The 16,805-nt window shown below is 33.3% G+C and overlaps 1 pseudogene across 1 annotated transcript in view; it reads right to left on the bottom strand.

Annotated features, from left to right (window-relative positions):
- Positions 1-6,843, bottom strand: part of LOC143237453 (uncharacterized) — a 62,436-nt pseudogene extending 55,593 nt beyond the window's left edge. The window contains exons 1-2 of the transcript XR_013020074.1: positions 6,825-6,843; positions 2,846-2,936 (exon numbers count right to left, since the gene is read on the bottom strand). The product of XR_013020074.1 is annotated as an uncharacterized LOC143237453 (transcript). The remainder of the gene's footprint in view (positions 1-2,845; positions 2,937-6,824) is intronic.
- Between the last annotated feature and the right edge of the window lie 9,962 nt (positions 6,844-16,805).

Below are 16,805 nucleotides of genomic sequence, written 5' to 3'. Positions count from 1 at the left end.
CAAACACTCTGATCTACATTCTTCATGAACCAACAATAACAAACACTCTGATCTACATTCTTCATGATAACAAACACTCTGATCTACATTCTTCATGATAACAAACACTCTGATCTACATTCTTCATGATAACAAACACTCTGATCTACATTCTTTACGAACCCACGATAACACTCTGATCTACATTCTTCATGAACCCATGATAACAAACACTCTGATCTACATTCTTCATGATAACAAACACTCTGATCTACATTCTTCATGATAACAAACACTCTGATCTACATTCTTCATGATAACAAACACATCACGTAAGAAATACTATGAAGAGTTAATAACAATACTGGAGACTTCCTGTGTATTTTACACAGAAAATGGAAACATTTAACTAGTTTCATCAGTTATTTATACAGTGTTATAACAAGGAAACAGATAAAATCATTCAGCATATTACTATATATATAAAAGATCATGTGATCATTGGATCTACGAGTGAGTACAACATCAAGCAGAAACCAGAAAACACTTCAGTCATTAAAACCAGGACACAAATCCACAAGTGCTTGAATAGAACAGTGTAGGAAAACTGAGAAAACCGTGTCTTCTTTTCAAAGAGAAGCACAAATTTGACTTCAGATGTTGAGATTAAGAAGTTGAGAGAGTCCACAGAGGCTTTAGAAACATAACACAGGTCAAGTTCAATGTGAAATTGATAAATCTTCCTACATGTTCTACAGAGAAAAATAACTGGTTTCACATTTTGCATGAGTATAATGATAAATCTTCCTATATGTTCTACAGAGAAAAATAACTGGTTTCACATTTTGCATGAGTATAATGATAAATCTTCCTATATGTTCTACAGAGAAAAATAACTGGTTTCACATTTTGCATGAGTATAATGATAAATCTTCCTATATGTTCTACAGAGAAAAATAACTGGTTTCCCATTTTGCATGAGTATAATGATAAATCTTCCGAAATGTTCTACAGAGAAAAATAACTGGTTTCACATTTTGCATGAGTATAATGATAAATCTTCCGAAATGTTCTACAGAGAAAAATAACTGGTTTCACATTTTGCATGAGTAAAATGATAAATCTTCCAAAATGTTCTACAGAGAAAAATAACTGGTTTCACATTTTGCATGAGTATAATGATAAATCTTCCGAAATGTTCTACAGAGAAAAATAACTGGTTTCACATTTTGCATGAGTATAATGATAAATCTTCCTATATGTTCTACAGAGAAAAATAACTGGTTTCACATGTAGCATGAGTATAATGATAAATCTTCCGAAATGTTCTACAGAGAAAAATAACTGGTTTCACATTTTGCATGAGTATAATGATAAATCTTCCTATATGTTCTACAGAGAAAAATAACTGGTTTCACATGTTGCATGAGTATAATGATAAATCTTCCTATATGTTCTACAGAGAAAAATAACTGGTTTCACATTTTGCATGAGTATAATGATAAATCTTCCTATATGTTCTACAGAGTAAAATAACTGGTTTCACATTTTGCATGAGTATAATGATAAATCTTCCTATATGTTCTACAGAGAAAAATAACTGGTTTCACATTTTGCATGAGTATAATGATAAATCTTCCTATATGTTCTACAGAGAAAAATAACTGGTTTCCCATTTTGCATGAGTATAATGATAAATCTTCCTATATGTTCTACAGAGAAAAATAACTGGTTTCACATTTTGCATGAGTATAATGATAAATCTTCCTATATGTTCTACAGAGAAAAATAACTGGTTTCACATTTTGCATGAGTATAATGATAAATCTTCCAAAATGTTCTACAGAGAAAAATAACTGGTTTCACATTTTGCATGAGTATAATGATAAATCTTCCTATATGTTCTACAGAGAAAAATAACTGGTTTCACATTTTGCATGAGTATAATGATAAATCTTCCGAAATGTTCTACAGAGAAAAATAACTGGTTTCACATGTTGCATGAGTATAATGATAAATCTTCGAAATGTTCTACAGAGAAAAATAACTGGTTTCACATTTTGCATGAGTATAATGATAAATCTTCCGAAATGTTCTACAGAGAAAAATAACTGGTTTCACATGTTGCATGAGTATAATGATAAATCTTCCGAAATGTTCTACAGAGAAAAATAACTGGTTTCACATTTTGCATGAGTATAATGATAAATCTTCCGAAATGTTCTACAGAGAAAAATAACTGGTTTCACATTTTGCATGAGTATAATGATAAATCTTCCTATATGTTCTACAGAGAAAAATAACTGGTTTCACATTTTGCATGAGTATAATGATAAATCTTCCTATATGTTATACAGAGAAAAATAACTGGTTTCCCATTTTGCATGAGTATAATGATAAATCTTCCTATATGTTCTACAGAGAAAAATAACTGGTTTCACATTTTGCATGAGTATAATGATAAATCTTCCTATATGTTCTACAGAGAAAAATAACTGGTTTCACATTTTGCATGAGTATAATGATAAATCTTCCTATATGTTCTACAGAGAAAAATAACTGGTTTCACATTTTGCATGAGTATAATGATAAATCTTCCTATATGTTCTACAGAGAAAAATAACTGGTTTCACATTTTGCATGAGCATAATAAGGAACTGGATTTCAGATTAGCAGACAGGATTTTGTGGAACAACTGAAACTGTAATCCTTAAAATTTCTGTAATTAGTGAAGAATATAATTTTATTTACATACATTCAGGTAAACTTTTGTGTAGGTGTAGTTACTCAAGCTTTGTAAACTTGCATTATCTCAACCTTAGACAAAGGACAGCCAAAATAAGAGCCCATCAAGAGTTATTATTACTTGACCCTACTTCTATGTTTCACATACTTTGTGTTAGGTTATCCTCACTTCAGTGGATGGTACAGATACGTCTGCAAGTTAGTTCATCTCCCTTAAAAACATTTCAATTATAAAGGTAATAATCCTTGACATTTCTAGACTTTTTAGTATTATTTCTTGTATATCAGATAAACCAAATCAACTGAAAATCCTGGTCCATCAATGTGTGTGTGTACAGATTTGTAAGTAATATATAGGTAAAACAAATCCTGGTCTATCAATGTGTGTATGTACAAATTTGTATGTAATATATAGGTAAAACAAATCCTGGTCTATCAATGTGTGTATATACAGATTTGTATGTAATATATAGGTAAAACAAATCCTGGTCTATCAATGTGTGTATATACAGATTTGCAAGTAATATATAGGTAAAACAAATCCTGGTCTATCAATGTGTGTATGTACAAATATTTATGTAATATATAGGTAAAACAAATCCTGGTCTATCAATGTGTGTATATACAGATTTGTATGTAATATATAGGTAAAACAAATCCTGGTCTATCAATGTGTGTATATACAGATTTGCAAGTAATATATAGGTAAAACAAATCCTGGTCTATCAATGTGTGTATGTACAGATTTGTAAGTAATATATATGTAAAACAAATCCTGGTCTATCAATGTGTGTATGTACAGATTTGTATGTAATATATATGTAAAACAAATCCTGGTCTATCAATGTGTGTATGTACAGATTTGTATGTAATATATAGGTAAAACAAATCCTGGTCTATCAATGTGTGTATATACAGATTTGTATGTAATATATAGGTAAAACAAATCCTGGTCTATCAATGTGTGTATATACAGATTTGTAAGTAATATATAGGTAAGACAAATCCTGGTCCATCAATGTGTGTATGTACAGATTTGTAAGTAATATATATGTAAAACAAATCTTGGTCCATCAATGTGTGTATGTACAGATTTGTAAGTAATATATATGTAAAACAAATCCCAGTCCATCAATGTGTGTATATACAGATTTGTAAGTAATATATATGTAAAACAAATCCTGGTCCATCAATGTGTGTATGTACAGATTTGTAAGTAATATATAGGTAAAACAAATCCTGGTCCATCAATGTGTGTATGTACAGATTTGTATGTAATATATATGTAAAACAAATCCTGGTCCATCAATGTGTGTATATACAGATTTGCAAGTAATATATAGGTAAAACAAATCCTGGTCTATCAATGTGTGTATATACAGATTTGTAAGTAATATATATGTAAAACAAATCCTGGTCCATCAATGTGTGTATGTACAGATTTGTAAGTAATATATAGGTAAAACAAATCCCAGTCCATCAATGTGTGTATGTACAGATTTGTAAGTAATATATATGTAAAACAAATCCCAGTCCATCAATGTGTGTATGTACAGATTTGTAAGTAATATATAGGTAAAACAAATCCTGGTCCATCAATGTGTGTATGTACAGATTTGTAAGTAATATATATGTAAAACAAATCCTGGTCCATCAATGTGTGTATGTACAGATTTGTAAGTAATATATAGGTAAAATAAATCCTGGTCCATCAATGTGTGTATGTACAGATTTGCAAGTAATATATAGGTAAAACAAATCCCAGTCCATCAATGTGTGTATGTACAGATTTGTAAGTAATATATATGTAAAACAAATCCTGGTCCATCAATGTGTGTATATACAGATTTGTAGGTAATATATAGGTAAAACAAATCCTGTAAAGCAGATCTGAAGGCTTATGATGCTGTGCCTCTGGGGAGTTTTAAAAGTTGCTATTTGCCAGTTAGTTGTTAAACTCTGTTACAATTAGTGAATGTTAACCTTTATGGATCATTTAACTGAATATATATGGTGATGAGAACAGTTTTCCTTTTTCATTCAATATCGGTAAGTAACTTGTTTGCAACTAGTTGGATTCTTAATGTTTTGCTCATCTTCTGGATCACTTAGTTTATTTTCTGTAGATCAAATACAAGAATAGAGAAGTGCTGGTATTTTGGAAGACAGAAAAAACTACTTATAGTATGTGGTTCTGAAAAGTGTCCTCTAACAAGTGATTCCTAAAGTTTTGTTAACATTCCACATGTAAAATTGATAGTGAAAAGGCATTTGAACACCATTGACAGTTGTCCTAAGGTGAGATTTTAAATTCAAGAAACACATTCTTACAGTTTAAATCCTAACAAAATAAAGTGTAATGAGTCAAGGAACCACAGGAAAAATACAAGAGATGTCACAGCAGTACATTAAAGAATAATCGTGGAGGAGAGAGGAATTCCTAAAGTCTGTAATGATACTTATGTGAAAATCCCATAAAAACTATTCTTGTCACTTTGATGACTGAAATATTAAAAGTTTTATACTTTTGCTTCACAACTTTATTTTATTTGTAACTCTCTTACTATTTTTATGGAAAAACAAGAAACGTTCTTGGAACTGTGCCACTTGTGATGGTTAAATTGGGATATTGAATGGAACTGTGCCACTTGTGATGGTTAAATTGGGATATTGATGGAACTGTGCCACTTGTGATTGTTAAATTGGGATTTTGAAAGAGGCATAATTCCCTTTTGAGATCCACTTTGTTATTCCAATTCAAAGACCAGGAACATTATTGTGCCCCAGTGCAATCCCTATCTGCTTAGTATAATATGAAAATCATATTTTGGTCTACACAGTTCCACAATTTATCCTGGACTGTGACAGTTGTAAAAACTCCTACATACAAAGTTACAATAATGCCATTATAAAAATCAATAACACTATATCAGAATGAATACAAAAAGTTCAATGACACATACCCAATCACCTCCATCACCATAACAAGAATGGTGATATTTAATCTAATATTATATAATTGTTCAAATTTGGTTTACACTCATGTCACTATTGAGCATGTACTACATAAAATTTGTTCATAAGCTGAATTAAAGATAAAAAAAAATTGTCTTTATGATAATATCACGTTGATACTCTGAACTTCTTAAAAAATTTACTTAACTGATATAAGGACAAAAATAATCTAAGCATGGTTACATGAGAGATACATATTTCATGGTTAGGGATTATATAAAAATCTTGAATATAGATACAGATATGAATTGGTGTCAAATCCACCAATAAGTTAAATCAAAAAAGACACATGAACATGATTTTTGCATTAAAATTAAATCTGTTAAGATTAGTGTGAAAAATATAATATATAAATTATTAAAAAGAAATTCTTTAAATTTACAATTCAGTGAGCTTTTTAACAATGTTAAATGAGGTTGTGAGAAATGTAATACAACCGTAGGAGAAGTAACACTGTACAGTCAATTATGGCACCTAAATAAAACAGGCAATGGTATAAGAAACACTATTCTATTTGACAGTTTAGTATATATTCAGATGTTTAATATTATACTACACATTATATATCATACAACACTTGACAATAATAATATAATGATCACTAGGTATGAAGGAGAAACAAGTTACTGGTAATGTAGAAACGTAAAACGCAACCTAATAGTAAGAGTACCAATTCAAACTTACTAGTATACTAATAGTAGTATCACACTGACAGTCATAGAAGTTTATCAACACTCCAATCTTAGAAATTACATAACTTATAATCTATACATTGATAATGATAATCTGTTCGACAGAGATGGTATAAAAACTGTAAAAAATAAATACATCAGTAATCAATACAATAATTAAAATACATGGTAATCCTGTAACAGCATTACTAATACTACTGAACGAATCACTCATCTCTAACTCTCTGAATTTCAATTTATTACTTAGAAAATTTTAGCAAGTAACTTACAAAAAGGTAAATACTAAAAATAAAATAATTACTTCAAGTTTAATATTATGACTTTAAATTAAAAAATAAATACATTCTGACATTTTCTACAAAACAATAAATTCAACAATTACGATTTACTCACCATTTCTTACCACATACGAATGTGAATAATTCTGTTCCCTTTCCAGTACTAGTAATGGTATTATGGAAATATTCAGGCCTAAGTCTTACAAATGACATAGGAGGGACTATAGGGACCGTTTCAAATAACATTTATAAATTAATAATATTTTGTGTGAATATCTCTTTACTTTGCAATGCACATTTGTCATACCTTAAAATAATTCTACATCGCTTAAAAAATCTAATATTGTATATTTGCTAGACATATCAGACATCTATGTGAAGTTTTTTTTTATATAAGATGAAGGCACGAAATGCCTCATTCAGAAAAAAGAAACTCCAAAAGTATCTCAGGACGGCTGGTATGGGTGGATTTAACACTTTCACTCTCTCTTTGTTAACCTGAAGATGATCTAAGAAGGTCGAATCGTTGTTCTCTGCTTTATTTTGGTAAAAGTGTTAATACTATACCTGCCACCCTGAGATACATTTTTACTTCAAGTGGGTTTCTTGTCATTCCGGAAAAACTTCAAATGTTCTTAGTTCCAGCATTACAGTATTGTGCATTTTGTATTATCTGCTAGTTATTATATATTTTAGATAAAGAATATTTTACTAGAAACATTGTATTATTGAACAGATATAGCCCTTGCAGTTTAGGGGTTTTGTTTCTTTTATAGAGACAGATTGCGAATTCTGAAAGGACCCATGATTAATGAAGATTAATCTGTGGATGTTCTTTCCAAAAAAAAAAAAATGTTAAATTTGAATTTTTAGAATAAATTATTTACATTCGAAGTTAAACACAGAGATACAGAATGAGCTAACTTTGCTCTGCCTGCAATGGGTATAAAAATCCGGTTTATAGCGTTGTAAGTCCGTAAACATACTGCTGCGCCACGAGGTGAGGGTGAATTAACAACAGGGTTATATAGTTAGTTTGTTTACAGGTGGAAAATTATAGGATATTTTTATGTTTGAAAGTTTACCTAGGTTATTATTTAATTTAATAGGTAAACTCTTTTGTTTCTTTTCTGTTTTTGTCCAGTCAATAGCGTCACCTTCTTTTAGCTGATTTTATTTGTTTAAAATAAAATTAATATAACACATAAATTTCTCTGTAGTTGTGTAACACCTAAATTTTAATTACTACATTGTAGATAATTTATACTGGTATAGTGTGCTTTATCATAGGTGCTTTATTTTCACATGTTACTCTCAATAGACAATCGACATTAACATTGTCATTACATTTTTAACAATTGTATCTTTGTAAGAGTATTATCACACGTCTCGAAACACGCTCACATTCATTCCCAAGAACATTTTAGTATTGTTTAAAGCACAAATACAACTCTATTCTAATTATGGATTTCTGTCGCGACAGCTTAGTCAGTGAGCTCTAAAGATAACATAGTGATATCCTTAATTTCAAGTCATCAACAGCGAGGGATTGTGCTAATTATACCAGTAGAGGGTGCTAGTAACGAGGTTGCTCTCGTCTGTAATCAAATATCCGGATTTCTATGTTCTTTGTCTGTTTGCTTCATAAACATAGTAATTCTTCTTTTCATTGAGACATCTGTCTTTAATTGTTCACTTTTATGTTGAGCCAAGTTATAAAACTGTATTTTCAAAATTCACTTCCTCCATAATGTCCTACTTAGCTAACTTCAGTTTGGAAAATAATTTTAGTAGGCCCATAACAAGGCTAACGTAATGCATGATACCTGATAGAAACTGATATCTAAATAATACTTCTTTCGTATGTTAAGGGTCCGACATGCCAGGTGCTTGGGCGCCCAACTCGTAGTCTGATGGTCGCGGGTTCAAATCTCCGTCGTACCAAACATGCTCGCCCTTTCAGCCGTGGGGGCGTTATAAAGTTACGGTCAATCCCACTATTCTTTAGTAGAAGAGTATCTCAAGAGTGTCTTCCTTCTAGTCTTACACTACTCAACTATTTTTGCGCGAAATTCATAACAAACATTAAATGTGTAAATACTTGCTAAAACCGATGTCATGTATGTATTAGTTTGTTGTTAGCAGTTTCGCGCACGATCCCCCTATCGGCAGTAACCACATTAACTTTACACCTTATTTAATTATTGTTTGTTACTTTTGAAACATTTTCAATATTACTGTTATCTTCGTTTCAACACCAGGTATCGAAGGTAATTAGGATAACTGTAATACCATTACTCACATTATTATTTACACGCTGGGAAATTTGATATATTTGTTTGTTTAGAATTAATCACAATAAGCTATCTGTGCTCTGCTACCACGGATATCAAAACCTGGTTTCTAGCGTTGTAATTAAGTAGACACACCGCTGTGCCATCGAAGAAGAAGAAAAGAACCCATAAGAAACGACAAAGCATCTCAACTAAGTCTCTATATTAACACTGACTTATAAAATAAATACCAACAGAATTTCACCACTGTTTCTCCTACACTCTTTCTGTTTCCCACTGTTGTGTCGTTTTGTTCCCTTCATTGAATCTATAGCTTATTCATAACATAACCCAAACATCTTACCGAATTCCCCTAGAACTACAGTGGTCCAGTTTTTCAGTAAACAATATGCCAGCACAAACAATAATAAACCTATTGACCCATCTTGACCATTCCATTCTCTAAACTAATCTAACGCCATTTAAAGAAATCTAAAAGTCTGCCTTTATCATTCATATAGTTAACAAGCTTTTTCTTAAAATTGTTTAAATTTACTGCTTATACAACATATGAAGGCAATCCACTCTGTTAGAAAAATAAAATTGTCTTATCTGTACGCGGACTCTATTTTATCTGAACCTATATTTGTGTCCAACAGTTCCATATTTCTCGCTGTTAACTTTGAAAAATATTTATCCATCAACATTCTCAAATCATTTTACAATTTTAAACACTTCATTCAGATCCCCTCTAACATTTTTTTTTTAGAGAAAACAGTTTGAGAGATTTCAACCTCTCCTCATATGACAACCCCTCCATCCCAGGTATAATTCTGGTGACTCTTCACTGAACCCTTTTCAACATATTGGTGTCTTTCTTAAGGTGAGGAGCCCAAGACTGAACACATTACTCCAAATATGGCTTAAACTGTGACCTGTACAATGAAATTATATTATCTCTATACTTGTATTCAATATTTCTGTACATACAATCTAACACTAACAACAGTACACTGATTGGATGGCTTTAGAGACTGATCAATCATTACAACAAGATCCTTGTTTTGTCATGGAACTGTTGAGGTTATTCCAATCCAAACCATACTTATTATTTAAAATAGGATAATCTACATGCAATATATCGTGTTTATTATCATTAAAACCCATTTGCCATTTATTTGCCCAACTCACTAAATGATCTAAATCCTTTTGTAAAATAACAGTATCCTCTTCACAGCTAGCAAAACCCATGACCCTCAGATTACGAGTCGGGCGCACTAACCATCTGCCCATGCCAGGTCTGTGTCATATGTGAAATTATCTGAAAACAGTATATTAGCAACATTTTGAAAACGTTAAGCAAAATAAAAAGTTTACTTTTTAAAGTTGAAATAGAAAGAAAGTTTGGTACTTTGTGATAAATCACTCACACTAAAAAAGAAAATATGAAATAATCTATATAAATATTATTCTTACGTTTGTCTAAACGGAAGTTTTCTCACAAATTTCTCGATCAAACGCTATGAATATCGTGTCACTAAAAATGCCCGTATTCAAGGAGTCCGGATTCCATATTGTCTTTTCTATTCAGAATCACCTTACCTATTTCTTTCTCAGTCAAACTTTTTAATCTAACGAGGATGGTACAAGATGAAATCATCATGTAACGACTTGTTTCAATTTCAACTTTATATTTTTATTTGCAAAGTGTTTCACACACCACATTTAACACGCATGTCATTTCTTCAAACAACGAATATTACACTAAATGCAATTTATATGGGCTTTCTGGACTTATTTAATTCTAAAACAAGCATGCGCAATTCTTTGAAAATCATACCCAACTATTAGTTAGTTAGTTATCACCTTTAGATTCCATCTAGGAACATAGGGCCGCAATCGCTTGCGGATTCTTCAACAGGTATTTTAAGTGAGTAGGTTGTTAGCCCACTGCACCGAGCCGTCCCTAATTTCGTAGTGTAAGACTAGAGGGAAGGCAGCTAGTTATCACCACCCACCGCCAACTCTTTGGCTACTCTTTTGCCAACGAATAGTGGGATTGACCGTCACATTATAACGCCACCACGGCTGGGAGGGCGAGCATGTTTGGCGCGACGCGGGCGCGAACCCGCGACCATCGGATTACGAGTCGCACGCCTAACGCGCTTGGCCATACTAGGAAATCTACCGAACTATATATAGTGTATATACACTGCTGGCCAATCAACATAAAGAAAAAAATATGAATTTTGCGTTGTTAGACTCAATCACTTATTTGAATAGAGCTTCGAAAGATAAAAATAAGAAAAGGGAAAATAAAAATAAAAAACTTTTTTAGCATTTAATGTGGAAAATGTGAACACTAAGAAATTAGCCTAAGTACTAGCTGGTCAAAAGTTTAAGACCATACTGAAACGAAGCGTTAATCGGTAAACACATAACGAAACTTAGTCATTTGTGTTCAAGCATTAGCGTTGTCAACATCTCCCACTGACATCTCCTGTGTTACATTGAGTAAAAACATGGCAAAGCCTAAAAAGTTGACAGAGTTTGAACGTAGCAGAATTGTCGAGCTGCAAAAGTAAGGTCTCACTCAACGTGCCATCACTGGTGAGATTGAGCGTAGTAAAACTGCCTTTCAAAATTTCTTAAAAGACTCTGAGGGATACGAAACGGGAATATCAAGTGGTCGGCCCAAGAAAATGTAGCCGGCGTGGAGCAGGAGGATTCGACGGGTTGTCAGGCAAGACACCAGCCGATCGTCGAACCAGATTAAGGCCCTTACCGACGCAGAATGCAGCTAAAGAACAATAAGACGGTATCTACGAGAGAAAGGCTTTAAAAACCGTAAACTTCTTCAAAGGCTACGCCTCCTTCCACACCACGAAACAGTAGAAAAGTGGAAGAAAGTTTTGTTCTCTGATAAGAAAAACTTTAACCTGGATGGGCCAGATGACTTACAACGTTACTGGCACCATAAGGATATCCCACCGGAGACATTCTCTACACGACACAGTGGAGGAGGTTCCATCATGATCTGGGGTGCTTTCTCCTTCCATGGAACAATGGAGCTTCAGGTTATACAGGGGCGTCAAACAGCAGCTGGCTACATTGGCATGTTGGAGAGAGCATCCTTATTGACTGAAGGCCCTCGCTTGTGCGAAAATGACTGGATCTTTCAGCAGGACAATGCTGCAATCCACAGTGTCTGCAGGACAAAGGACTCTTTCATGGAGAATAATATGATTCCTTTGGACCATCCAGCGTGTTTGCCCAAACGGAACCCCATTGGAAATGTTTGGGGGTGATGGCAAGGGAATTCTATAGAAATGGACGTCAATTCCAAACAGTGCACGATCTTCGTGAAGCCATCTTCACCACTTGGAATAACATTTCAGCCAGTCTTCTGCAAACGCTTATATCGACCATGCTAAAGCGAATGTTTGCAGTTATTCGCAATGACGGCCGTGCAACTCACTACTGAGACCTCTTGTTGGGCATTTCCTACCCTGTTTAGGACTTATGTTTGGTATGGTCTTAAACTTTTGACCAGCTAGTTTTTAGACTTATTTCATAGTGTTCACATTTTCCATATTAAATGCTAAAAAAGTTTTTTTTTTATTTTCCCTTTCTTCAAATAAATGGTTGAGTCTAACAACGCAAAATGCATATTTTTTTTCTTTTTGTCCATTGGCCTTAAGATTTTGGACACTAGTGTATTCAGGTGTATGTAAAAACGGCTCGTTTGGGTTGAGAAAATATTTTACGTAGAGGAGCGAACAACGTGAACCTGATGATGACCGAAGAAGGTCGAAACGTTGTTCGCTCCTCTATGTAAAATATTTTCTCAACCCAAACGAGCCGTTTTTACATATATATTTCTTTATAAGTGGGTTTTATCGACATCAATGATTAGTGTATTCAGGTGCTTCTGCACAATCAGCTGAGTTTGCCTTCATTACAACTTCATATTTACTTTACTGTTCTATAACTTAGTTTTAATTTTTTTTTCATAATCTGCTATAAACACCTTGCAGCTGTTTTTCTATTTACTACAGGGTTTAATTATTCGTCTTATCTTTTAGAGTTTCTTTATTTCGACTAGAGAAACCGTCTATACAATTTCTTGTGCGTCATTACTAATAACGTTACTTTACTTTATTGTTGAATTTATGTGTAGCTTTATTAAATGAAGTTACGTCTACGTGAATTTATTTCCGCACCTGACATGGCCAGGTGTGTTAAGGCGTTTGACGCGTAATCCGAGGGTTGCGGGTTCGAATCTCCATCACACTAAACATGCATGCCTTCTGAGGGCGTTATAATATGACGGTCAATCCAACTATTTGTTGGTAAGAAAGTAGCCAAAGCGTTGGCGGTGGGTGGTGATGACTAGCTGCTTTCCCTCGTGTTGCTTTGCGCAAAATTCCAAAATCAACCGCGTAAAAGTGTTTCAAACAGACCAGAATTTATTGATCTAATACATACAACCTGCAACAACAACAACACAGTGGTATCTTTACAAAATTATACTGCTACAAACCAGGTTTTGATACCCTGGTGATCTATTGAGTAGCTTTGTGCATGACAACAAACGAGCAAGAAAACGTAGCTTAAATGGCGTCCGTGAAAATAATAGAATGAGGAACATTTACGAGAAGGGCATAAGAAGTGCCGTTAATATTTAGCGAGCTGAGACTAGTTTGAATAATTCAATTAAAGAGACATTATAACATCACATTTATCAAACTTCTATTCATCATTAAATTTTGAAGTACCTCTGAGGCGAAACTCCGGGGTAGAGACTGAGTCATTTCAAATAATTGATAACGTGATTGTGGTGAAATGTAGAATAGTCTTTGTTTTCAAATTACTAATCTATCTGATAAAGTGTTCTTTAAATTAAATGAAAAAACAGATACACAATGTGTGTATTTTGTTATAGCAAAACCACAGCGAGGCAATTTACTGAGTCCACCGAGGTGAACCGAACCACTGATTTTAGCGTTATAAATCCGTACACTTATCGCTGTACTAGTGAGGGTAACACGACATGACAACTTGAAACTAACTTACAGATAACTTACTATAGATTATTGAAAAATAAAAAGCCTTCCAGTGACACAGCGGTATGTCTGCGGACTTACAACGTTATAAACCGAGTTTTGATACCCGTCCTGTGTTGTTTTGTGCTTAACTTCAAACAAACAAACAAACAAACGTAAAAAGAAATGATATGGAAATATTGCTTAAGTGAATAAACAAAGAAGTACTAGTAATGCCATCTGTTGATATAATTTTTAACATATAATTTTCTGTAACACAATAGTGACTTGGCAGTTATGACGCTCATCTTGTTTTTTGTGGGTTGAAAGTACGATTCCTCTCACCGAACGTGCTCGCCCTTTCAGTCATGGAGAAGTTATAATGTGATATCAATCTCGCTTTTTGTTGGTAAAAGAGTTGTCCAATAGTTACTGGTGGACGGCATTGATTACACTGGGGAACACTCATTTTGTTGCATTTAAAAAAAGACCTTTCCATAGTCAATTTGAGTGTGTTGATTTCAAATCTGAAGTCGGTTTTTGTCTGGAAGCTACAGATTTTATGCAATTTGAACTTCAAAATATGCCTTGTAGGCACGCTTGACGAACGAGGATATGTTACGTCTCTGACGATTGAGTGTGTAGCATCCACATATGTAGCAGAAGGCATCAGGCTTGTTTCTGCAATGATATCTATTTTTGGAAGCCATGTTTGAAACAAAAGAAGAATGATCAAAATATTAGAAGCTATCTATATATCTGGACGTGAAAATGCTCATACATGGTTTACGCAAGTTCACATTTGTACAATTTCATTAACCTCAAATTGCATACAAACTAGAGCTTGTAGAGAAAAACTAATTTCAGATTTGAAATCAGCGCCTAAAACTTCTCCAGAATCAGTTAAAATATCCAATGCAACTCAAAGTTACTGAAAAAGTGTTCCGCTGTGTTATATATATATATTTAGCTGCCTTCCTTATAGTCTATCACTTTAAAATTAGGGACGACTAGCGCAGATAATCCTCGACTAGCTTTGAGTGAAATAAAAAAACAAACAAATATAAACGTTCGTGAATAACTCGTTCAAAGTCGCGAAGGAAAAATCAAATCAAAAGAGCCGAAACAAACGAAAAAAAAAAGAAACTAATGTATTTCTCAAATAAAAACAGTTTTATTCGTTTTGTTTCGAGTTTACTTTCAGATTATAAGCATTATTTTATTACAAGTTACAGATTTACAGTAAGGGAGAATATTTTAAAAACAGACGTTTCATTAACTGGTGCGATCAAACTCGTGTACCTGAGAAAGGCTGCATCAAATGTAAATATCTGAAAAATAAACTTCATTATAAAAGTTATAACTTGCCATAATGTACCAAGCAGTTTTTGTTCTTTTACAACTCACAGAGGAGATAAATTAATACCTAGCAAATGTGCACGGACTGTTTTCTGAGTTAAAAAACTTTTCCTTAATCCATTTAGCAATAAAGTAAATGAGAGATCAAACAAGGAAAGTTGAACATTGTGTCATGAATATGTTTTTTGAATGAGTAACCGCCTCGGAATTTTCTATCCGCATTTTCTTATATAAATCGTGTGTGTGTTTTCTTATAACAAAGCCACATCGGGCTATCTGCTGTATCTACCCAAGAAGAATCGAACCATAAACTAGCGTTGTAAATCCGTAGACTTACCGCGGTACCAGCTGGAGACTTCATACAGTATTGTTGTTGTTTTTTACATTCATATAATTCTAGTCCGTTTCTATTTGGTATTTTTTCCGATTTTATTAAAAGCAGGTTTGAGTTTATTATATTTTTTATACGTAAGTAGCAGAAGAGCTTTCATTCTTGGGAGAGGGGGAGTTTTACCGATTTGAACACTTTTAACTTATACCGTGTAAATACCTTGAAGGTTTTGTTCGTTTTTGAATTTCGCGCAAAGCAACACGAGGGCCATCTGCACTAGCCGTCCCTAATTTAGTAGTGTAAGACTAGAGGGAAGGCAACTAGTCATTACTACCCATCGCCAACTCTTGGGCTGCTCTTTTACCAACGAATAACGGGATTGACCATCACAATATAACGCCCCTCCGACCCTCAGATTACGAGTCAAGTGCCTTAACTACCTAGCCATGCCGGGCCAACATTTAAAATGATAGTAATTTTAAATATATTTTATCAGCAAATTACAATAAATAACATTTCAATGAAATATTAAACACTCTACCTATTGAGGATTGTAGACAAATGGATGTTTGGAACACCCTCATAACCCTCTTAGCAATAAAACTCAGATTTTGTAGACAAATAGGTGCTTGGAACACCCTCATAACCCTCTTAGCAATAAAACTCAGATTTTATAGACAAATGGATGCTTGGAACACCCTCATAACCCTCTTAGCAATAAAACTCACATTTTGACCATGTTCAAATTTTCCTTAAAATAAGGGGAAGAAACTGAATTCTGATACAGTAAATAACTCAACATAATTCAAAAGGAATTTTATCATCAATTTCAAGAAAAATAAAGAAATAAACATCAACTTATTTCTGGAATTAATAGTTTACCAAGACAACTGTGGAGTCCCGTCGACGCACGTTTGTCATGGCGCAGTCTAGTTTTCGCTACGTCATCCCTAATCCGAACCACCGACTACACGAAAACATCTGACAGAAAAATACTTTATCAATATTCATTATTTTATACAATTTTCTAAATATTTTTTACTCTCAATTCCAGGTATTCAGTGTAATTAAGACGAGTTTATTATTAT

This window comes from Tachypleus tridentatus, chromosome 2, assembly GCF_004210375.1.
Source record: "Tachypleus tridentatus isolate NWPU-2018 chromosome 2, ASM421037v1, whole genome shotgun sequence".
Taxonomy (NCBI): Eukaryota; Metazoa; Arthropoda; class Merostomata; order Xiphosura; family Limulidae; genus Tachypleus; species Tachypleus tridentatus.
The sequence above is the reverse complement of the archived record's forward strand: the minus strand, read 5'-3'. Positions and strand labels throughout refer to the sequence as shown.